The sequence below is a fragment of the Uranotaenia lowii genome, chromosome 2, assembly GCF_029784155.1.
Source record: "Uranotaenia lowii strain MFRU-FL chromosome 2, ASM2978415v1, whole genome shotgun sequence".
Lineage (NCBI taxonomy): Eukaryota > Metazoa > Arthropoda > Insecta > Diptera > Culicidae > Uranotaenia > Uranotaenia lowii.
Window position 1 is genome coordinate 203252422 of NC_073692.1, and position 26627 is coordinate 203279048.

Below are 26627 nucleotides of genomic sequence, written 5' to 3' on the forward strand. Positions count from 1 at the left end.
GAACGTAGCCCACGTCGTAGGAATCGCTTTCAACCACTGCAACACGCATGTTGAATCCGTCCAGAAAAACATATCCACTTCGACCTTCAACGCCTCTCGTACCTTTCCGGATAATTCAGCTGATAAAAGTGCTCCACACAGCTCCAACCTGGGTATCGACTGGCATTTCAGAGGGGCGACCTTCGATTTCGACGCTAGTAGATGCACGAAAATCTTTCCTTGTGAATCGATGCTTTTGATGTATGCGCAGGCACCATACGCCTTCTCCGATGCGTCTGAGAAGAAATGCAGCTCCATCTTAACGGAATTTGGGATGATTGCACATCGCTGTATTTTCAACTCGTTCATCAAGTAGAGCTGCCGATGGAAATTACGCCATTCTCGTTCAACTTCAGGTGGAACCGGATGATCCCAGCCAAGCCTTTCTCCTTTCTCGTTCAATTTCCACAGCCTCTGCATGAAAATTTTGGCAGTTGCGGTGACAGCTCCTACCATACCAAGCGGGTCGAATAACATTGCGATCGCCGACAGAATTTTCCGTTTCGTTAGCCTCTCGTTTTCCGGGGTATCCAATATGGTGAAGTTGAATCGCAAAATGTCAGTTCGAGGTTGCCACACAAGTCCTAGGGTTTTGACTGCCGGGTCTGGATCCAATTGTATTTCTGTCGTGTGCGGCAACGCAAGGTCTTCCTCGTCTACTAATCGCAAGGCCGTCGTCGAATTGGATGCGAACTTTCTCAATCGAAATCCACCACTTTTCGTTAGCCCTATGAGTTGTTCGCAAAGTGTCGAAGCAGCTTCTTCGTTATCCGTACCGGTTAAAACGTCATCCATATAGACGTCCTCCATGATTGCCTTGGACCCCATTGGATAAGATTCCTGCTCATCGGTGGCCAACTGCTTCAGTGTTCTCGTGGCGAGAAACGGTGCCGGTTTGGTTCCGTATGTAACGGTGGTGAGTTCATACGTTTCTACTTCCTCCGAAGAATCCTTCCTCCACAGAATGCTTTGTAGCGGCATGTCGGCTCTGTCGATACCTATTTGTCGGAACATTTTCTCGACATCCGCGACAATCATTATCTGCTTCATTCGACAACGCATGATGAGGGCTCGTAGTTCGTCTTGGATCACAGGTCCTGCCAGGAGTGCGTCGTTCAGAGAAACGCCACTGCTACTCTTACACGATGCATCAAATACCACTCGAACCTTGGTTGTTGTGCTTGCCTGTTTGATGACCGGATGGTGTGGTAAATAACAACGCTTCTCTGGGCCCACATGCGCCCTACGCATGTGCCCTAGGTCCACGTACTCCTCCATAAACTGGTTGTATTGGTTTCGCAACTCGGGATCTCTCGCCAATCTACGTTCCAAGCCATGCAGTCGCTGAAGTGCTATGCCTCGCGACTCGCCCATCGTCGAAAATACCTGGTCGTTCTTCGGTAAACCCACAGTATATCGTCCGTCAGAACTCCTCTGGATTGTGCGAACAAACTGCGCCTCGCAGCGTTGTTCTTCCGGGGAAAATGTGTTCGGAGACCCTATCTCCTCACACGACCAAAACCTGGTGAGAAGTTCATCTAGATGTACTGTAGAAGCCGTATTGCAGACGATGCGCCGAGTTGAGCCCTGGTGTTCAACTGCTCCGGTGACTAACCAACCAAATACTGAATCTATCAGCATGGGCAATCCATTGCCTAGCGGGATTTTGTTGTCGGTTTGGAAGAACGAAAAGAAATGCTGTATGCCAAGTACCATATCTACCGCCTTCGATTGGAAAAAACCTGGATCTGCTAGTTCCACACCCTGTGGGAACTTCCATGATGATACTGTAACGCTGGTAGTAGGCAGATCTGCGGTAACTGTTGGTAAAAGTAGAAACTCCATATCTTTCACAAAACTAGTTGTGCGTGACCTGACAACTGCTGAAATCTGGTACTTCACAGTTGTGTTTGCGTTGCCGATCCCAAGCACCGAGATATTGGAACGCCTTCGGGAGATCTTCATCCGCTGACAGAGCCTCTCTGTCATGAAGTTGCTTTCTGATCCGGAGTCTAGTAAAGCCCTTGCGTGGAAAGCCTTTCCTGTGTCGTCTTCAACCAAAACGACTGCTGTGGCGAGGATTATCGTCGACGAATGGTTCCTGGCAACATTTGAAGAGACTGTTCCCGCTGATGTATCTGTTGGCTGAGTTGACTGTTGACCTCTTCTGGGGGGTGTTGCTGTTCGTGGGTTCCGATATACTCCTTCATCTTCTCTGAAGCACACTAAAGTGTGGTGCTTTCCTCTGCATTTACGACACACTTGCATGGATCTGCATTCTGTAGCTTGATGACCACGTCGGAAACAATTTCTGCATAGAGAATGCTGCCTCAATAGTTTATCGCGAGCGGATGGACTCAACCTTAAAAACGTCGGACACGTGTAAAGCAGATGAGACTCTGGGCAAGCAATACACGTTACGGATGACACCTGAGCTGCGCTGTAGCTTGTTCTAGAGGCGAAGTTCTTTTTAAGAGGTTGTGAGGGTTCCAGCTTCGTATCCTGAGCCTTTGATGGTAATGAGGCAAGGATTTTGACTCGCGTTTGTAGAAATTGGGTGAGATCTTTTACAGTATCCTGGGTCTGCAGCGCGCTGTGTTCCTCCCACGCACGACGAGTTACGGGATCCAGCCTAGCGCACAATACCTCCAACAGCAACAGATCTTTGTAATCCTCGGCCTTCACCAGTTGATCCAAAGTTTGCACCACTCGCTCGAAGCCTTCCAGTAATACCTGAATTTCCGATGACGATTCCTTCGTAACCTTTGGGAGTTTGAATAGGTTTGCCACTTGTCTGCGTTTCAAGACCTTACTATCGTTGTATCTCGTCATCAGTGTTTCCCAGGCGATGGTGTAGTTGGCCCTTGTCAATGCCAAAGGGTCGATAAGAGCTCTGGCTTCTCCGGCTAGGCATCCCTTCAGATAATGGAATTTTTCAACATCCGGTAAGTCCACCTTGGAATGGATCAGCGACAGGAAAAGATCCCGGAAACTTAACCACTGATCTATGTTGCCGTCGAACGTCTGCAGCCTGATTTGGGGTAACCTCACGTGTTCCGTTACTGGCTGAATGGATGAATCCATGATGCGGGTGGACTGCAGAACACTGGTGTTCGCTGCGTTGCCTTCTAACTCCTTGATCCGGTCTAACATGCTCGCCTTAGCATCGTAGAAGCGTGTGGTGAAGTCCAACCTAATGCTTGGACATGTGCCTTCCTTTGCCGAATACTCATCATGCATTTCTACATCCATGATAGCATCGTTGACCTTGTCCCACAAATCATTAAGCTTTTCCAACCTCACTTGGATTTGTTGAATCGATGTTACCTCCCCCAAAGTATTCGAGAAAATGGTTAGTGCTTTGAACATCTCCAGCATCGCCTTTAATCGAGTCTGAAGATTCCTCAGCGGTGGGTTCCTAGTAGACGATGAGGCGCCGGAAGTAGCCATGGTTCTCGTTGAACGGTTGTACGCAGTGATTCACAATAATACAAACAACAGGTGAGTATTCGAACTAATTTCAAGCTTCGGCAATGGACATATACACTGTAGAGCTTAACTTACTTTAAAGAAACTAAAGTTGCACTCCTCTACAGGTATCGATCGACTCCCGAAAGCGTTGACGTGAACACGTGTGCGTTGTCTTCAAAAAACGTGGGTACGCGCCTCAATATGCGCCTCAACATACGCCTCAATATGCGCCGCGGTGGTGATGATTTGTTCTCAGACCAGATCAGTTAACAGGATACATACGAGAAAATATCGATGTAATATTCAAATTCGACCAAGCTTCGGCAAAGAACATATACTGTAAAGCTTAACTTACTTTTAAAAAAATAAGGCTGAACACCTTTACAGGTATGCTCGTCCAGGCCTCGAATTCCGAGTCGAGAAAAACTTCACGCCTCGTTTCCGTGTTTAAATTTGTAAATGACCAACTCGTCGATGTCCTGATCGAAAACTTGTTGAACGGATTCAATTCCAAAATATTCGAATCCAATTTTTTTGTTGACCGGTGTATGATGTTCGAATTGCACACAGTACCGTTAGTACATCATACAAAATACCGTTGCTCCAAATCAATAGCCAAACAGAAACTCATTCATGTGGGGATCGATACAATTTGTGTTCGTGAGATATGACAATTTTTATGTATATGGTTGTATGGGTGCGGTACAGCTTCAGCTGGCAGTAATATTCGGGTGATGGAAATAATTGCGTGTTTTTCACTCACCTCCGCGATCGGTGCTGTTTTTCGGTCGAAAAGTGCGCGTTTCCGTCGATTATTTGGCCGGGTGATGACAAGCGGGTGTTGTTCGGTCGGTCGGGTTGTTCGTGAAACCAAACAGCAACGGATACCACACGTTCTTTCAGGTGAGTTCAAGGTTGGGATATGACCTTGAAAATATCCAGCGGCAGCAACAATGGCTTCTCTGTTCGATCATCAACCGTGGAGATGATCACGATGATCTATTTTGCTCGATCATGTGCATGTGTCAATCAGCCATTAAATTTCGGAAAGTGAATCAGAAATTTGCTGAAGGTTATCAGAAAGTGCCGAAAAGTTATGTGGGGAAATGATTAAGTGCCGTTGCAATCGATGATGATCGATGATTGCTGATGTGCCGTCATCAATTTGCTAGTGGTGTTGGTGCTCGTTTCTCCCAAAGCTCCAAGCCGTGGGTAGTGGTGAGATTCGCGAGATTCGGATGCAGTAGTAGTGATGATCGCTGTAGCGTGATGGGGTTGGTGAGATGTCTCACGTGCGATGTTATGTTTACGAATGAGATGGGAAACAACGTTGTAGTAAACCAAAATATCCAAACTTCGACTGAACATAAACTATTCTCGTGTAATTTACCTGAGAACCGTTTTTAGCGGCTAAATGATGGGAATTCCTTTCCAGGGTGGGTTGATGGGTAGGTAGGCCGGTGGATGATGAAGATTGCTGGTTCCAGGTGATGTTCAGTGTCGATGATTTTCCGAAGATTCCAAAGGCATCAATCAACAGAAGAAGTGCTAAACGCAACGTTTGAGTTTTAAACGGCGATAGCTGACTTCTGTTGCACGGCGGTGGCTAAAGTCTACCAGTTACTAGTGAGTTGGTGACTTGGATGATGAGCGTTGATTAACTGTGAGATAATTGTGCTGATTGGGGACCTTCTTCTAGTGCCAATTTTTCGGAGCAATGGCGATCAAAGTTGTGATTTCTGGCGGTGTTATCGGGTTGGGCTGGCTGATCCGGTTCGAAGGACCAAAATGTTGGGTTGCTGGGGTACCTTGGGTGGACTGTATGTTCCGTGGGCGATCTTGGGTGGCGAATTGGTTGGGCTTCCTTCAGGTAAGTCGATCCTTGGGGGTCTTTTATTGGTTCCAATTTCGATTCCGTAATGAAAATTCCGTGGGTTTGGCAAGTACACAATTTATTGATCACAACACTTTAGAGTTTTTGGCACAATTTATTTACAACACAATATTTAGAGAAAATCAACGCTGAACTTGAACATTTATTACTACAATTTTACTGACTACATTTAACGATCATCTATTCGAATGGCGAATCTACTTATAACTAAAGGACTGGATACAATACAAAAATGGTGTTGTTGGTAAGGGACAAAAATAGTACAATTCGATGCATTTTTACTTTTTATCTCATCGGATAGGTGCAGCGATCAGCTGCTAATTAGAGATGTTGACAGTTCCCAAATGAATCTCCCTTAATCGTCCGTCTTCCTCAGTGACTCAGTGTTGTAAGAAGGGTCTTCGATACGCTCTCTAGTAACCCAACAACCCTGTTCTGTTTGAACTGAGTGAATTCACGCCACAACTTCAAATCAGCATAACTTCGTTCGTTGTTGTTCAATCGAGAAGCTTTGTACATTAAATTGTGGGTAATTGTTTTCTTTACAACTCATTCGAAGACACCGATATTCTATTTCCACAGAGAGAACAGAAATTCAAAGATGTATGTACTAAAGTCCGAAATGGTTAATTCTAGCGTGAATTCACGTCACAAAAGTAATTAGCCACAGCAAAAACAATTTAAATTTTAAAATGGCCAAATTATTTTCATTTTGAAGGATATTCAATTTGCGACCGTTTGCTACTATTTTTTTCATTTTCAAGTAAATTGGTTGACTTCTAGAACGATAACAGCGCAGAAAAGTCCGGAAAAGCGATTTCACGTCACGGTGGAATGTGTCTGATGCATTTTAAACAGTTCTATATTTCGATATAAAACTTGACTTTTAAAATGTAACATTTACAGAAATTTTTATTATATTGCTGAAGGACTGTAGTTTTTAATTTTAACAAGTTTCACAATATTGTAGAATTTAAAGACAATATCAAAGATTAATCAATTAAGAAAACTGTTAAAAAGAACCCGGGATTCTGATTTTCCTGTTACCTTTCCAACAATTTTACATAAAATATATAAATAAAAGTAAAAGCAGAACGAAAAATCGAGTTTCTTTTTCACTTGTGTAAAAAAATGTTTTTCAACATATAATCTTGACGCACTAAAGTTTGTGTGGTTTTACAGTGTTACCAAAATTAATTATAATTTTTTTTTCGAAAATTTTCAATTTTTCCATACAAATTTAATCCAAGTTCCATACAAACTTTAAAGTCTTTGAGGGTCGCTTGAGAGTTATCCGAATGAGCCAAAACTTTACCATAATTCTTAAATCATTGATTGTATCAAAATTGGGGGGAGTGGGAGCTAGGTTCTAACAAAGTTGGGAAATAAAGTACACCCTAGAGTCCCCTTGTCCAAGGTTGCCAAAAACAGTTCTGTGTTTTTGCAAAACGAAATTTTGGCTTTATGTAACTTTACCCAGAAATTCTGTGATGGTTTTCTGTGATGGAAATAGCATAAATGTCTTTGAAGTGTCATGAAGAGATGAGTCTTAAACATTTTACTTAAGAACTTCTGTGATGAAAGCTATCTCAAAATTCTGTAAATTTATGGTTTGTTCTGTAATTTTGGCAACTTTGCCCTTGTCCCAAATTTGATTCCATTTGCTTAATTAGTTCGGAAGTGATGAGGAAAGCAGCGGAAAAAGTGAGCCCTTCCTTTTCTTATCTCCCCACAGGAAGGAGGAAAGTTTACCAAATATTAATGAAAACCTTTTTCGTACTCTGAAGCCCGTCCATGCCAATTTTGGTTCCATTTGCTCGAATAGTTTTCGAGTTATGTAATGTGGAGTGTGGAGAGGTCAATCCAGAAAATTCATTTCTATATTTAAAGATAAGAGAAAAAATTTCAAAATAGATACTTTTTAGAAAATTCAAATAAAATTTTTAGGTGTTTGACAGAGGCTCCGAAAATTTCAAGATATTTCATTTCGTGATACCAGGAATGACTCTTGCATCAACAAGGAACTTTACGGAACTGGACGGTATTTCCAGCATGGAAATGATGGAGGAATTTGGAGCTATCGAACCTGGATTAATCCTGCCTTTTAGGTTCCCGATCCCTGAATTGGACGATTTACCTCCCGGAATGCTGATAGCACAAAGCTAAGTACTTTTTTTTATGTTTAGTCTTTTAAAGCGTTTTCGTATATTTTCCACTGGCACGGAAGCACTAACAAACTTCATAAACAAACAAAATTGCCGCCCGAGACGATTATATGCGCCGTTCAGGGTGAAGATTTTGTTGTTTATGAGGAAAAAGTGTGCTCCCGTGCCAGTGGAAAGTAAACGAAAACGTTATACGGTCAGAATTTGAAAAGTCACAGTTCACAGTATAACAATTTTAGCGTTTTAGTGGAAATGGAAAATTTTGACTTTCATTTTCATCAAGTTAATCGATTTGAGTTAATTGTATAGTGTAGTTTCTGATTTACGGCTTTAGGTATCGTTATCATAGTAGGTCAGTTACATACATCATTGTAAAACTAGAGAACCTTTTTTTTTTATCTTTCACAAAATTGGCTTTAAATAAACTACACAATTAATCGAAGTTGATGTGCATTTCAGAAAGTTATATGTCTGCAGTTGTAGTTTTCATTGGAATTCCAATTTTGGTGGGATCATTTATCCTGGATTCCATAACTTTGAAATTTTTCGAAACCCTGAACTGATAATAAACTATTTTAGAAACATAATACTAATTTTATTATAATTTTTTTTTTTATTAGAGACATTTACCATTTTTATGGCATTCGTGTTTGTATTAAAATCAGTTTTGACAAAATTTTGAATTAATTATCTTAAACATATTTTTTTATTTGAATTTATTTTAAACGGAGAAACATAGTTTATACATGATGTTAAAATTTAATATGGCCATGGGTAAAGAAAATAAATACAACATTGTTTAACTCACAGATTTTTTTACACATATATGATTTTTATCAATTTGATGCTTCAATATTGTAAGTTCATGGTTTTAGAACATGATGCATTTTCAAACTTTCGAGTGTCGTTAAGAAAGAACAGGAGCGTAGTTGTTTTTCACATCATTACACTAGTCAAAAGTGTATCCTGCTAATATCCTTTTCTCCCAAACCTCCCACCTAAAATTGTTTTGCTAGGATGCAGAGGTAACCTCGGTCCTAAAGCACAAAATTTATCTTTCATCCCTTTCTACCTTTTCCAATCTATCCATTGACTACTAGGACGTGGCCGGCGCCGTTATTGATGTTCAAAGAGAGAGCATCTGTTTTGTGCATTGAGGATGAGCTGCTAATCCCAAGCACCATTCTTTTGACCTTTGAACAAAACTGATGGCCTCGGTCAATCACGGAGTAGCAACCATTGGCGATGTGGAATTCGTACTACTGAGCCACGCCTGCGACAATGGAGTTCGAAATGCTTTTAAAGGTAATGTGGAAGCAATAATGGAATCACTAAATGATTGATAAATAAACCTTACTATTGTATGTATTCATGATGAAGTACTTCGGGCTCCATAGTTCAAGGTGGATGTGAGTAGTCAATCCAGCTAAGCTAAGCTAATTCAAATAAAATTTTTATGTTGATACAATTCAAACTTTGATTTTTTTAAATTATAAGTCAAGGTCAAATTTTTTCCATAAAAAGTTTTATCAATGAAATATAATTTGAAATCCCAAGTAATTAAATGTTTCAGGTTTTGCTTGCTGGTGTTCAAAAAACTTGCAAGAAATTTTTTGGAAAAGGTTATACATACTATCTAACGCGTTTTTCGGATGATTAAACAGTGTAAAATTTAACTGACAGAGAAGCTACAAATCGATTAAAAATGTTTTGAACATGTTTATTTTTATTTTCAGAACTTCCATATTGATTTTCGAATGGAAACAGAAATTTGTTTGGCAGTTGGAGCTACCCAAAAAAAAGTTATGGGGAGGTGAAATGAAGTTTTAATTTGAAATTTTCCATACCAAGCTTGCAGCGCTCTTTTACACAAAATATGAACAGTGTTCAGTTTGTTCCTTTTCGTGAACCGTTTTTCTGGAATGTTAATCAGCTCAAGCAAAGGTATTTCAATACTAACTGAATATGCACGTTGCAACCAAACCTCGCTGTTGCTTTTTCCGAATGAAGCTTGTACGAATGCTGGATGAAGCATTGCTTGGATGCACAGCTGTAGACTTTTTTTATGAACATCAAGTAATGTGAGCCGATTCAGTTTAGTTTCACAAAATTAAACTATTTAGTTTTCTGAAGAGAGAAATTATGAGGCTCACGTATGATAACTATGCAAAATCACTTAATTGACGTTTCCACATAAAATGTTACAAATTATTCGCGTATTTGCGCTTCAGTGTTCTAATCTAAAAACAATACAATGCATGTCATTATTGATACGTAGGTGGGACGTTTATATCAGCCATTTCCCAGTTTAAATGGGAAACTTTTAGTCACAAAAAATGCTTCTATTGAATTCAGAAAATAAAACAATAGTGTTATACTCTGAACTACTTCCGCGCTAGTGTCACCGTCCGTTCGTCCCCTTATTCAGTAATTTGAATAATCGAAAGAACGTTCATTCAAATGTCAATCGATCGAAAACGAAAGTGAGCACCACCACCAAGCGGTAATTTAATCAACCCACATCCGGTGTGTGTACCCGGGTGTGATGGGAAATCAAAAAAGTCACAATCAATGAATGGGGCTTGCTGGTCAATTTCAAACGAACACTTGCGAGTTGTGCGATGCATCGAAACAGGTGCATGTGGAAAAAAGTTGGTTAAAAAATAGAAACCATTCGTCGTCAAAAGCATCGTACTTATACATGGGAATGCCATCATTAGATTGTACTTACCGATTTTTCCCAACAACCGGCGGGCAACTTGTAGCAGATTCTGACACTGGTATCGGACTCGCTTTTCCTCGAACAGCTCGAATGCCGTCAGTAAATACCCCAGAACGTATCTGTATAAAAAGGAAAAATGAAAGAAAAATCGTTACCATTACACAGCTAAAAACAAGAAGGCCCCAACATGGGTGAGGGATGATGTTTTTACGTTCGTCGGAATTAGCATAATCTTTGCTTTGGAGAGCTTTGGGAGCGGCAAAAAAGGTCCAGCTTTTGGTTGGCAAAGATTTTTCGATCAGCGAAAAGTTCTGCAATCCCCAAAAAGGTTGATCCCCGTAATGAACCTCTGTTTGAATTTTAATTGTTTATTCAAAGTTTAGAAAGAAATGTATGGAAGATTCTTACCGAAGCTCTTTATCGTTTATAACTAGATATCCGTCCCATATAAATACCACAAAATTTAATAAAAATGAGCAATTGAATTTAAATATGGGTCATTCCATACCAAGTGACTATGAAAAGGCATCGACCCTCTCCGAGTAGGATGACTCATTTTAATGTAAATTAGAAAATTCCAATGCTTTGGATGATTCGAAGGCTCCTTATTCATTTTTTTACTAGATTTTTAAGACGCCAATGTGTTTAGCCTAAAATTTAACATAAGAGTCGCTTATTCATGGCTAAGTTTTAAAATGAAAACCATATGTAATACACTTGAATGTGAATTGTAGTTTTCTACAGGATTTTTTATACAAATGACACAACATAATAAAGAAACTTTAGATTTCTAAGTTCTAAATAATAAATAAAGATTAAAAAAATTCGAACGCATTTAAGAATCTAAAATACCTTAATTTAAAGAATTAAATGAATTGAATAATAAAAGTATTTTTAGTAATAATATTTTTCACATAAATAACATAGTTAACAACTTATTATCGGTTTTTTTTATTGGATCGATCCTGGAATATCCTGTATGATCCGTTTCTATAATAAAAATTGAAATAAGTATAATCTCCGATGAAAAACCAGCTGCAATTTTGAAACTTATGTGATTTTGGCCATTTTTGTAAATTGGTAAAATTTTCTCAATCATGTCAAGTGACAAAAATTGGCATAAATTATATGTTTGACAAAATTTGGCTAAATGATTATTTTGACAAATTGGACATTTTTCATGAAAATGACAAAAATCACTATCTTAAATGTTTGAAACGACAATTTGTAAATTCACTAATTGATAAATTTTTCAAAAATTTACACTATAAACAAAAATTAAAAAATTGATAAAATTGACAAGATTGACAAACTTGATAAAAAATCTACAAAACTAAACTAATTGACAGCATAAAAAAACGACAAAATTAGCCAAATTGTCAAAAATTGACATAAATATCAAGAGTGACAAAATTCACAAAATTCACAAACATGGCCGAAACGACAAAATAGGTAAATTTTAAACATATTAAAATTCGACCAAACAGACAAACTTGGAAAATTGATAAAATTTCCATAAATGTCTAAATTGACGAAATTGACAAAATTGACAAAGTAAAAAAATTGACAAGAATGACCAACTTGCCATTAATGACAATTTGACCAAATTGACAAAAAATATCAGAATAACAAAATATACAAATTGGTGAAAAAATTACAAAATTTTCGAAATTGATAAAAGTGAACCCCTTTACTGATTTGACAAAATTGATAAAACTGACAAAATTGAAACAGTTCACAAATTTAACAAATTTGACAAAATTGAAAAAATATGATAAAATGGACCAAATTGCCAAAATTGACATTGGAAATTTGAACAATCATTTCCATTCTGTCAATTTGGTTCATATATTTTGTCAATTTTGTCAATTTTTTGTCAGTTTTGTCAATTTTGTCAATTTTGTCAATTTGGTCAATTTTGTCAATTTTGTCAATTTTGTCAATTTTGTCAATTTTGTCAATTTTGTCAATTTTGTCAATTTTGTCAATTTTGTCAATTTTGTCAATTTTGTCAATTTTTTTCAATTTTTTCAATTTTTTCAATTTTTTCAATTTTTTCAATTTTTTTCAATTTTGTCAATTTTGTCAATTTTGTCATTTTTTTCAATTTTGTCAATTTAGTCAATTTTGTTAATTTTGTCAATTTTGTTAATTTTGTCAATTTTGTTAATTCTGTCAATTTGTCGACCCTTCGAAGGGCTCAAAAATCCAAAGCATTTTTCATTTATTCTTATACTTATCCTAGTTCCTGATGATGAAGCAGAACGCAAAAAAAATCAATTACGCCAGCAAAACGGACAAATTGATTGAATTTAGTTTTGCGGATCTCGGGAAACGGCGCGTCGGAAGAAGAAGGCTTTCTCAGTAGGAAAATGTTATACAAACAAGTAGGTTGGTACCAACCTTGATATCTACAGAAAAACGTGCTACATCAGGGGAAACATTTATCGTCATTCGGTAGGTTGGTTGGTATATTAAACAGTTCGTTATGTCGATACTCTAGGACCCGTCTTTGGTTATACCTAGATGCCCGCGCTTCTCTTTCTCTCACGCTGTTCGGTGTTGACAGTTGGAACATGGTGGTGGTTTGTGTTTTTATTGGTTTTTGTTTTCGCAAACGTTTGTGCAACCGCGGTGCTTCCGGAGGAAACTGACACGGTTGTTGGCCGGTGTTATTATCCTTAGTGGAGTCAAATTACTCAGCAATAAAATAGTGTTAGAGCTTGGAACATTCGATGAAAACAATTTGACATCGATTAACGTTACAAGATACCTGAATTAATAGATACCTAAAGGATGATACGGTTAAAATTTGGTCAATATCAACTTGACGTATTTCTTTCAATTTTGCATTTAAAAAACCTGAACACCCCTCATTTTGAAGGTGTGTGTGTGTAGAATGTTGCTCCTATTTTGATTTTGGAATTCACTCTTCAGTTGTCAAAATGGCGTCCAAGGAAGAAGAGCAGCGTATCAAAACTTTGCTCGCGCATCGCGAAAATCCGAGCTACTCGCACGCAAAGCTGGAAAAATCGCTAAAAGTTGCCAAACCAACCGTGACAAATGTAATTAAAGTGTTTGGGGAACGTTTGTCGACAGCCAGGAAGTCTGGATCGGGGAGAAATCGAAAACCGAAAGCCGCTGAGACGACGCTGAGAGAGTTGCCGATAGTTTCAAGCGAAACCCTAACCTCTCTCCGAGATGCCGCAAATAAGCTGGGTGTATCGTCTACAACCGTGCATCGAGCCAAAAAACGAGCCAGACTATCGACTTAAAAGAAGGTAGTGACTCCAAATCGCGATAATAAACAAAATACGACGGCCAAAGCGCGCTGTACACGACGATGCTGACGAAGTTTGACTGCGTGGTAATGGACGACGAAACCTACGTCAAAGCCGGCTACAAGCAGCTTCCGGGACAGGAGTTTTATACGGCAAAAGGAAGCGGAAAGGTAGCAGATATTTAAAAGCACATGAAACTGTCAAAGTTCGCGAAGACATATCTGGTTTGGCAAGCCATCTGTATCTGTGGCTTGAAAAGTAGCATTTTCATTGTTCCGGGACTGTCAACCAAGAAATTTACGTGAAAGAGTGTTTGAATAAGCGTCTGCTACCGTTCCTGAAGCAACACGGTTGTTCCGTACTGTTTTGGCCGGATTTGGCATCTTGCCATTACGGTGAAAAGGCCATGGAGTGGTACGCCGCCAACAACGTGCAGGGTGTTCCCAAGGACAAGAACCCTCCCAACACGCCAGAGCTCCGCCCAATTGAGAAATACTGGGCTATCGTCAAGCGGAACCTAAAGAAGACCAAACAACTGCTAATGACGAGCAGCAGTTCAAGGCAAACTGGCTTTCTGTGGCGAAGAAGGGGGACAAGGTGGCTGTACAAAATCTGATGGCAGGGATTGAGCGTAAGGCCCGGCAATTCGGATTTGGAAAAGCGGAAGCCTAACTGAATATTTTTCCTGAATTTTATACTAATTACACTTGAAAAGGAAATTTAATTTGATTTTTTAAATAAACGATTTCACCGATTCACACGCGTTTTCCCTTGACCAAATTTTGACCGTATCACCCTTTACTACTAAAAACTGCATTTAAAATAATTGGAACAAAAAGCCATGAAGCAGATTTTTAATAATAATTTTAAAAATTATTTAACTTTTTTAAAAATATGTACCAAAAATGAGGCGTATCGGTACAAAGAATTGAGAAAATATTGTGATTAAAATTTGAAATACGCCATTAAAATATCTGTATTTTCTCGGGGTCAATAAATAAATTCAATAAATTCTTCGAATAATTAAGTTAAAAGCATTTTTAATCTCGGTAATGTTTTGGTAAAAACATGAAATAATGTCATTTGTAAAGATTGAAAACTCACATTTTTTACCACCTCAATATTTTTGTTAAAAAGTTAAGACTATCAAAAAGATAAAAATGTTCAGAGAAGTTAAAAACCACACTGAAATATTTGAAAAATGTTTTAGAAAAATCACCGACTGCACTGTGATGCATTTTAACCCGCAATCTCCGGTGTTCTAGGCCGATGCATCCCGACTATGCTTCAGATGTCTGTGGAATATGAATTGAATTCAGGGCATAGCGTCAATCTTGGCTACCCTGGGGAAATGATTTTAATAATAGACTAAAAACACTACATATTGAACACCATCTTTGGGATTCAGCGAATTTGTGGCCAACAAAAAATTACGAAAGATTATGATTTCATTAGTGTAGCCTCAACTTGTTCAACAGCTTCGAATCGATATTATTTTTTCGTGAAAATTCGTTTTGAAACCATCATTTAAGCCTTTTAACTCAAAATTGTTTTGGCCACAATTACTGAACACTATGATTCTAATATTGAACAGGCAGTGTTCTAATTATTGAAAACGCAAACATTGAAAAATATTGTAAAAACTTATGGGTATTTCGTGTATGTAATATGCAATGTACAAATTTGGTTAAGCTAGCAATCAACCGATGTTTGTTCAATAATTGATACATGAATTTTTTTTACGAAACGAGTACTGCAAAATTGAACGTTCATTAATTTTGCTTTTATTTTCAAAGTTGATTTTTGATAAAGTAAATATGTAGAATGTAATAGCGAGTTTGAGTAGCGAGTTTGAGTAGCGAGCTTGATTAGCGAGTTTGAGAAGCGAGTTTGAGAAGCGAGTTTGAGAAGCGAGTTTGAGTAGCGAGTTTGAGTAGCGAGTTTGAGTAGCTAATTTGAGTAGCAAGTTAAGTAGTCAGTTTGAGTAGTCAGTTTGAGTAGCGAGTTTGAGTAGCAAGTATGAGTAGCGAATTTAAGAAATCAATTTGAGTAGCGAGCTTGATTAGCGAGTTTGAGTAGCAAGTTTGAATTGCGAGTTTGAGTAGCGAGTTTGAGTAGTCAGTTTGAGTAGCGAGTTGAAGTAACGAGTTTGAGTAGAAAGTTTGAGTAGCGAATTTAAGTAGTCAGTTTGAGTAGCGAGTTTGAGCAGCGAGTTTAGTAGCAAGTTTGAGTAGCTAGTTTGAGTAGCGAGTTCGAGTAGCTAGTTTGAGTATGAGTTTGAGTAGCGAGTTTGAGAAGCGAGTTTGAGTAGCTAGTTTGAGTGGTGACTTTAAGTAGCGAGTATGAGTAGCTAATTTGAATAGCGAGTTTGAGTAGCGAGTTGAAGTAACGAGTTTGAGTAGTGAGTTTGAATAGCAAGTTTGAGTAGCGAATTTGAAAAGCGAGTTTGAGTAGCGAGTTTGAGTAGTCAGTTTGAGTAGCGAGTTGAAGTAACGAGTTTGAGTAGTGAGTTTGAGCAGCGAGTTTGAGTAGCGAGTTTGAGTAGCGAGTTTGAGCAGCGAGAATGAAAAGCTAGTTTGAGTAGCAAGTTTGAGTAGCGAGTTTGACTAGCGAGTTTGAGTAGCTAGTTTGAGTAGCTAGTTTGAGTAGCGAGTTCGAGTAGCTAGTTTGAGTAGCGAGTTTGAGTAGCGAGTTTGAGAAGCGAGTTTGAGTAGCTAGTTTGAGTGGTGACTTTAAGTAGCGAGTATAAGTAGCTAATTTGAATAGCGAGTTTGAGTAGCGAGTTTGAGTAGTGAGTTTGTGTAGCGAGTTGAAGTAACGAGTTTGAGTAGTGAGTTTGAATAGCAAGTTTGAGTAGCGAATTTGAAAAGCGAGTTTGAGTAGCGAGTTTGAGTAGCGAGTTTGAGTAGTCAGTTTGAGTAGCGAGTTGAAGTAACGAGTTTGAGTAGTGAGTTTGAGCAGCGAGTTTAGTAGCTAGTTTGAGTTTGAGAAGCGAGTTCGAGTGGCGGATTGAGTAGCATGTTTGAGTAGCGAGTTTGATTAGTGAGTTTGAGTAGCGAGTTTGAGAAGCGAGTTTGAATAGCGAGTTTGAGTAACGAGTAGAAGTAGCGAGTTTGGGTAGCTAGCTTAAGTAGCGAGTAGGGGGTTAGGAGTTTAACCCTCCACCTCACCCCCCTCTCAAGGAGATTTTTGGTAGTAATATTTTCAGATCAAGAAATGAATGTACTATGGGAACCGGAAATGTTTTGATCCCACAAGGTGTTCAAAAATAAGTTTGAACAAACATGTCAGAAATTTGGATTTTTTCCCAATATCACTCTAGGCCAAAGACATTTATTTGACGACATTATATGACCTTCAAGAATTGAAACTGATTTTTTATTGTAAGTTTAGAGTTACAACTCAATAAGCCTTTTGTATTGAAACTCAAATCTTGACACACAAAAACCCTACCTCATGAATGGGGTTTTAACAAGAAGTGTAACAAAATAAGTTCAGAATTCGAAACCAACCATTTTAACTTCAAAATTCATGCATCGTGTTATAATTTTACACATCAACGAGTTATAAGCCATATGACAGGTGTTCAAAACTCACAATAGTCAAAAGAAACCTAGTATCCATTACTTTATTACTTATCCTTTTGATAATTAAAAAATCGTTTAAGAATGTCATTAAAAAATTTATGCTTAAATGAAATATTCTTCAAGAAACCAATTTTAGACTTGAATATTTTTTCCTGTTCTTCTCAATTCTCAACTTCACATTTAAAAGAGTTTTGATAAATTACACAAGGCAACAAAGTTCACCTTTTTCCAAGGTGCCATGAATTGAGGAAATTATTTTTTTTAATTTGGGTGCCCTAAATTTAAATATTCAATTAGTTTTTTTTCTATCATCTTTAATTTTTCAAATCACTTTTAAAATAGGTAAAATTCATTTAAAGAATTTCTGCGGTTTTTGGTTAATTTTTTTACCCAATTTTGTGAAATACGGGAGTTTAAACAATTTTATTGAAGAGTGTTTAACCAAATTTAATTTTGGAAATTTTTTAAAGCAAACAGGATTTGCAGGATTTAACAATTTTTTGAATGAATAAAATCTTTTTTTTTCAACTTCCTTCTGTAATGTTAGAAATACTAGTGATGATAGTTTTAAAATTTTTTAAAGCTTTAGAATTTATTTTTTTAATCTCATTTTTTTAACCTATTCATTAAAATATTATTTCTTAAATGAATAAGTATAGTAAACAAATTCAGTATCAGATTTTTTTTCATGTAAATAGATTAATTAGCTCATCAGTTACCACTGATTGATTGCTCTCAAAACTCAACTCAACTGCATTTTAAAGCTTATAAAAAAAGTTCCAACAGCTTTTTCTTGAGTATTCATTAAATTTCTTAAAAAAAAAAATTAATAAAATATTTTTTTTTAAATGTCAAAATGTTTTAATGAATAATTTTCTTCTGAATTGTTTAAAAAAAATTATCATTTTCGTTATCATATTTTGTATCAATTTCCAAATAAAGTGACCGAATTTTAAAGAATCGTTTATTTAGTTTTAGTGATTCTTTTAAGTAAAACTTTTTAAATTTTTTGTAATATTTTTAATAAGTTTATCTTTTGTTTTTCAATTTTCAATCTCTGCGTTTTGAAAAAATAATCTTTTTGGAAGCCTATATATCTATTTTTTGATAAGAAAACATAATTTCTACAGTTTGTCCTATCCAGGACCGAATATTCCAAAAGACTCAGCATAAAAATTGCCCCTCTCCCCCCTCCCCCCCGGAATATGGTCTTGACTAGGACACTTATTACAAACTTATATTTATTAACTGTCCCGAAGCGTTCTGTCACTTTTATAGGATCAGGCACGTTCAACGAACATTTAAATATTTACGTATAAGTATAATAGAATATACTGCAGTCCATGTACATCAAACATTTTTGAAATAGGATCTTAAATAAAACGATATTTTTCGGCTTTTTTTTCCTAAAATTTAATCTTAAACAAATTGCAAAACCACTCACCTGAAAGTGTCTTCGATGTAGAACTGATATCGGGATCTGGAATCATTATCGCCGGCAATGCAAACGAAGAGTGCGATCTGCTGCTGCTGTAAAGTGGAATGGCCGTTGTTACTGTTGTTGTTGTTGTTGTTATTGTTACTAATACTAGAACAGGTGCCGCCATTCGTTTGCTGTTGCTGTTGTTGACCATTACACCATTGACCGTCAAAAACCGGTAGCGATGTTACCGAAGATGTCGATGAAGACGATATCTGCGTTTGAAGTTTACTCACTCGCGGGCTTTTGATGTCGTAGATAAGAGTATTGTGCTTGTTGCCGACCACCTGGAGAGAAACGTGTGAGAAAAAAAGCGTGTGTGAAAGACGTGACACGAATTTGCGATGGAGATTCGCGCTTTGCGAACGGTGTTCATTCTAGATATAGAGATAAATAATCACAATAGGAGCAGAACTTTCTCCATATGTATGATGTAATTTGCAGGAATATTTTACGCCTGTAATAAGTGTTGATCACGTACAATTTGTAGATTTATCATACGAGACAAATGATTTCATTATGGTTTCCGTTTTGAATTGATATTCGTAAGTTTGATTAGTTTTCTTCTTGAGTTAACGCAAAAGTAGATTGGGCGAAAAAAATGTAAAAAAAGCTAACCTTGGTTCGATTCACATGAATGTTGCTGTAAAGTTGTGCTTCGTGATAAGAAAAAAAAAACAAAAAAGCAAGATTTCAATTTGCACCTTCAACAAGCGTTGTTATCTTTCCGGTTTCAACCGTTATGGTATGACGAAATGGATTGCAACATTTCGACAGTGAATCGTCATTTCTGGCTAGACTAGATTTCACGCCTTTTTAAGACACAAGTGCGAAATAGTAACAAAAACTTGATCCAATCTCTACGATGAGTTTGAGAAATGGAATTGTGAAATGCCTAGTTGTTTGGTGTGATTCAGACAATTTTCGTCGGAAGGATCTCTAATTGATGTGTTAATTATGCCAGTTCATTTGGTATTCCAAGAAATAAGCCAATGATGCAGCGTTGAAAAGATTGTTCAAGTAAACGCACTTGCCGTATTTAAGAAATTGTTGCAAAATATTACAAAACTATCGAATCAAGATTTTGATTAAGTTTCAATCAATGAATGAAGCTTCTTTAACTAAGTTTCCAAATCTGAAAAGTTGTAAACGTTGGCTACATTCCTTGTTAATTACTGACATAAATATCTTTAGGCAATATCGAATGAAATCAATAAATCCTCGAAAAAAAAAACACTAATAAATAAATCAGATTAACTCCACAGACATTAACTCCATCCCCTCAATCTAAGCCAACCAAAGTTTTGCCATTACTTTATCAGCAACAAGGAAGCCCATAAAATCGTTCATAGTCTCTTATCTCCGGAGCTGACACGTGCAATGTCTGCAACATCCCTTTCTGACAACATTTCCGATGGTAACATATCTTAGACTGTGTATGCCATAAAATGTACATACTAAAAAAGATGACTTTATTTTCAAACAAACTCGAAATATTCGAACAAAACTAGGAAAACATTTATTGTTTATTGTTTATTAGAATAAAATCAACGGATCATATGTAGATCCTAGTGATAACTTAATAGTAATTACAATACAAGATAAAAATTAACACAGGTTTATACAGTTCTTGAAACAGTTCAAATTTTTCTTTAAACTCAAAAAATGATTGATTTTTATAATGTGCATTTAGAGTGATAATAATCACGAATAGTGCGTTTTTAAATAAGTCCAAAGGACTTTAACAAAAAATCTCTACATTTCGGGTAACAATGTGCACGACTTGCTTGAATCAAGTAGTTGAATACCAGTTTAATCCACTTAATAGCCCAAGTAGATAATCTTATAATCATCGGCGCTGAAAGATAAGAAATGACGTACCTTCAAACTAGTGTATATAAACAATCTTTGAAGGACCAAACAGTGTCCAATACACATTACGAAATTTCAATTATCTATTAAGGTGTAGTAAAAGGCGTTTGTGTATCATTTGGTAATATTGAACAAAAATTCTCACCTGAAGAACACTGCCGGCATATCAAAAATTTTACTTAACTTTTTTTGATTATTTGGTCACCCTAGTACGTTTTGTGTATTCATTGTCGAAATATGAGCAGAAAACGCAACGATCCTATCTAAGCGGAAAAGTCTGACCGAAAAAGTCAAAAGTTTACGATAACATCATAGTAATTGTAACCACAGGTTCCCGAATTCATGAAGGTCTTCGTTGATCTATTCTGAATGAACGTGTATTTTCAGAAGATGATTAAAAGAATAAAAACAGTAACTCTTATTTTTCATAAAAAAAAATTTAGCCTTTTCTGAATCATTTTTTGGGAAATTTCCGGTCGGTGAGTCCTCATACGCTTTGTTTTTGTCTAGAAAATTTGTTGTCCATATTTATAAATTTTCATATGTAAAATTATTTCAGTGCAAGTGGAATAGCAATTTTGTTCTTTAATTTCTTTTTATATTTTTACTCAAGTTTTTGTCATACTGAAACATATAAAAATTTCAACTCCTGGAAAATTTGTTGATTAAGATTTATATACATACATATATGCTCTCATGCAAATTTGGTTCCATTTCCTCGATTAGTTATCAAAATATTAAAATAATTAAATGAGTGACCCTATACCCATTTTTCTTTCGGTCCATATAATGGAGGGAGGGGTTCTAAACCACCGGAGAACATTTCTTGCGCTCGAATACCCTCTCATGCCAAATTTGGTTTCGTTTGCTCTATTAGTTGTCGAGCTATAAAATTAGTATCGGAGCCCCTTTTCCTACCTATTTCCTTCCTGGTAGGACTTCCAAGCCCAATTCTGTTCCATTTGCTCGATTGTATGATTGTTCCCATGCAAGCCCGTGCGAAGGGCTTGTCCATGGGGGGGTTTTCGAAATTCAAATTTTGCTAAAAATAATAACCATATTAAAAATAAACAATAAAAAGGAAAGGAATTTCTAAAACCGTGTCTCAATCATGATAACCATTCTCACTCATGATTACCACACAAACTGGACTGATAAAAAAAAACAAAATTTTCAAATTATATCCCAATAGAAGTTTGAAATTTTTGGTAAGTCATTGATAATGTTTTTTGAATTATGTTTTGGCTTTCTTACAGAAAGGCATAGCGAACGGTCAGTTGGGGATTAATTAAGGGTCCAAGACCCCACTTTATATATACCAATCGACTCAGCTCGACGAGTTACGATGATGTCCGTGAATTTGTGTGTTCCATTAAAACGTTCTTACAACATTAACTCCTATTCCAGGTTTCACGATTTTGATGAATTTAGTATCAAAAAATTGGATTTTTTTTTCCTGTAGGTCATATCTCGAAAACAAAAAAAATTGTTTAAAATTTTTCTATTCCATAGTAAATATCATGCTTATGGTAAAAAAAAGGTAGCCATTTGCTCAGCAGCAGTAGCCAGCAATCGCTAAATTAATTACAGAGGCGATCGAATATTTGACAAAAAGTTCATCAAACAGCAGAGAATCGATCCCACGCCATCTAACATGAAAGTTGAGGAGGCTAACCCCTTGACGACTAGTGAGCGTCGAGAAATGTGGCTCTCAAACTTGAACAGTTTGAAATATTTTGATTGTAAATGAACTCGTTGAATATCAGTTCGCTTATCCTCCAAAAAACGTACTGGCCACCTATTTTAATATTGAGTTTAATCATAATCTTTTTTTACAGATTAATAATATATAATTCAGGAATAAGGAATCCATTATTGTGTCATTTATTTTCAAAGATAATTGACACTCTGTAAGAAAGCCTCCAATCCACTGATAAGTGTATTAAATCGGGTTTTTTATTCTGAACTAGATATTTGTTTCAACAAATTTCTAATCAAATTTAAAATAAGCGAAACAGGAAAAGGATAGTAATTGTTAATTTTTATTCATCTTAATTTAAATTTTTTTTCTTCATTTTCAACTGAAGGGTTTATTGAAAAATGACGCTGTAGTATTTCGAGTTTGAACAAAAACTTTTTAAGCGCGATTTTAAATGTGAATTTAAACTCTAGAGAATTGATTCAATGGTTGATGGTTTAATTTCATTTGATGAAAAGAAGAATAAATTTATTATTATTTGAAAAGTGCCAGTGATAGAAGTCAGAGATAAAACCTTTTAATAAAAAAATCCTCCAGTTATATACTGACAAGGAAATGTGGGAAAATGGGTCATTTCGTAAATAATAAATGAAAACTGATAAAAAATTAATAATAAGGAGTTCCAAGTTTTGCTGTAAATATTGAAAGAACAAAGCAAATACAAGTTTGTTAACATTTCTAATTAAAATTAAGTTTTAAGTTGCTATTTAGACCCTTTTTTTTAAACATGTTAAGATGAATTTGAAAATCATTTGATGATTCGATTTTATATAAAAAAAATTAATGAAAAGCTTTTAAATTTTTAATTGCAGATTTAAAAGTTTAAAATTGCAAACTCAAAGTATTTTGTCACATTTGATTAAAATATTGGGTCCTGGAAAGAACAAAAGGTTGAAACTATGTTTTTCTTATTAAAAATTTAGATTTAAGTACTTATGTGTCAAGTATACAAAAATACTGAATTAAAAAACAAAGACAAAAAAGTTAAAATATTTCAAAATTTTAAATAGTTTGACTAAAAAAAAATCGGCAATTAATGAAAGAATTGAAGAAAAACTGTACTTTAGAATTCGGTAAATTTATTTGAAAATTTAAACAAAATATGAAAATGAAAAATATAAGTGTTTTAAAACATTTCAGAAGGGTTTTCTTTAATAAACACGTTTCACCATAAGCTTTTGCATAATTTAATTGAGGCTTTTAGTTTTGATGATGAGGAGTTTTAAAATGTATCAGTTTTAATTAAAATGAATCATTGATAACTGATTAACTAACAAACCTACATGTAAGAAAATTTCTGATTCTAAATCTGTTTATCATACTTCATCAAATTAGGGAAAAATATTATGATGAAAATGATGCTTGATCTAAAATAGGAAACTTCAACAATTTAAAAAACTTTCACAAGTTTTTTTGACATTATTGCAGAAAGTGTGGAAAAACTTGATTTAATTTATCATATTTGTTAAACCTGCAAAAATAATACATGTATGTTGCAAAAATATCTTCAATTCAGTTTTGTTTAATATATTTAAAACTTTTATTTTTAAATGATATTTTTTTGATTTGAGTTTTTGTAAAAAAAAGAACAGAAATTTCTTTTAACTATTTTTCAAAAGTCGATTCAATAACAAAAGCTTATAGAAATATTGCATATTTAGATTCAGGGTACCCAAATTAGTCGAAATTACCTTTTGAATCCATTGCCCGTCAGAGAAATGTATGTAAATGTTGTGGCCTTGTGTAAATTGTGTGTTGTGTTGAGTCTGAAAAATGAAAATTTAGTCTGAAATTGGTTTCTTGAAGAATATTTCATATCAGCATCAGCGTCTCAAATTCTGTTCTTATTCAGTTACAATTCCTCATAGAAAAGCCATTCTAAAATGGTAGGGTTTTTGTATGTCAAGTTTTGAGTTCCTGTACAAAATATTAATTGAATTACAATTTAGAATCAAAGTTAGTTTCAATTCGTAAACGTCGAATAGTGTCGTAAATCGAAAAGCCTCAAGCCAAGGGTGATTGGAAACCAAATTCCGCCGTAGGCGAGAAAAACTTCTGACTTGTTTGTTAACACTTTTTTTTAAATACATTTAAGATCAAGTAACATCCCGTTACTACGGTGAAAACTGTACTTGGAAAAAATCTTCATGGGGGGAGTTAAGCCCCTAAACCGGGATCAGCTAGTTTTAAATATAAAATTCAGTCAAATGTAAAAGTACTTGCACTGAAATCCGTTCATATTCGGCTGTAAAACATCAATTTAAATTTTTTTTCTCATGTTGAAGGCGAACAAATTTTCTTTCAATCTTCATTTTTTGGTAAAAATTTAAATACTGTTGATATTTTTGAATTAATGAATTAAAGATGAGAAACAAAATTTTTAAGGAGAAGTTTCCATTTCATTGACGGTCGTAGACCAAATTTTTGCATCTTAAATTTTTTAGTGGTTAGTGCAACAAATGATTCCTAGAGGTTTTTACCACAACTGGTATAAAATAGTAGAAATTATGATTTGTTTACTCCATTAATGTCCTAAAAAATAACACTAGTTTACAGCATTTTTGAACTCAGTAAACTGAAGGTCATTTCCAATGTAAAATCGGGCGCTGAATCCGAAAATGAAATTTAAAAAAATCTCAGTAGAACCGTTTTTGAGTTATGCTCCAAATATGAAATTTCGAAAAAAATAAAAAAGTTCTTGTACTTAGATTAAAATATCTCGGACGGCATAACAGTAATTTGAAATCCCTCTTTTGCATATTGAAGGCGAATAAGTTTTCTACCGATCATCTGAACACTGTGTTTGCGTTTGATCAACAGTATTGTTGATATTAGTGACTTTATGAGAAAAATAATTATAAAAAACGCATTTTTTTAGGGAAAATTTTGTTTCAACGAAAGTTTTAGACTCGATGGTAGCATTTAAAAAATTTGATTTTCTTTTGCGCTTAAATGTTAATTTAAAACAAAGATTTCAAGTGATTATTTATAAAAATCAGTTGAAAATTGAAGAAGTTATGGCTACTTTACCGTAACTGAATTTTTTGGAGTTTTTAATAATTTAACGAACCGCAGTACACTTATCATAGTACAGGAAGAATGGAACATGATAAATCTCACTCGCTCTGAGTCAAAATTATTCATTAGCTTACCAGAAGGTCACATGCCAAGTTTCAGGAAGATCTGACCATAGGGCGGTGTTGCTTAAGTCTTAAATGTAAATAAAATTTTGAGGTATTTTGCCCGGAAGGAACGAAAAATACTGGTTTTTCATCAATAACTTTTTTCATCACTAGCTGATTGTTTTTTATAGTTGATTTTCTCAAAGCCTAAGTTGAGACAAATATTTCACCCCAAGACTGTAACTCGATTGGATTTGAAACAGAAAAGTTATTGCGGTTCAAAGATTGTATTTTGGTCGAAAATTGTCGTATAAAACGCAATGCGTAAAAAGTACTCATTGCGTATTGGACAAAATGTGCGGCCTTTGAACCGCAATAACTTTTCTGTTTCTAATCCAATCGAGTTACAGTCTTCGGGTGAAATATTTGTCTCGACTTAGGCTTTGAGAAAATCAACTATAAAAAACAATCAGCTAGTGATGAAAAAAGTTATTGATGAAAAACCAGTATTTTTCGATCCTTCCGGGCAAAATACCTCAAAATTTTGATCACGTTTGAGACTTAAGCAACACCTCCCTATGGTCAGATCTTCCTGAAATTTGGCATGTGACCTTCTGGTAAGCTAATAAATAATTTTGACTTAGAGCGAGTGAGATTTATCATGTTCCATACTTCCTATAAGTGTACTGCGATTCGTTAAGGCGGCATCCATAAATTACGTAACGCAAAATATGCACTTTTTTGACCGCCTCCCCCCCGTATGTCACAAATCGTAACGCTTCGACGTACCCCCCCCTATGAAAATTACGTAACGCTGATAATTACCCCCCCCCCTCCTTCGATTTTCTCATGTTTTAAAATACTGATTTTCGAAGGTCAAAAAAAGGTTTTAACCTAATTTTTTTAACGTTCTTTAAAACGGAATTAATATCGATCGAAATCGCTTTTTAGTACTCATTGATGATAATTCTCTGATAAAATAAATTGAATGTCCTATTACGAGTTGCTCTGTAAATGCCTTGTTTACTTTATTTAGTTCAAAAAGCATAACTTATTACGCAAAATATACTCCACTTATAATATTCGTCGGAATAATCGAAATTGCATTTTTTAAATCAATTTAGAAAAAAAAAATTGTAAAATTTCCGTCTTAAGGTTGAATTGAGTTCTTGGGGATAAATGTACCCTATATTCGGTTTTCCAACGGTTACTTCACGGATATTCAATACACATTT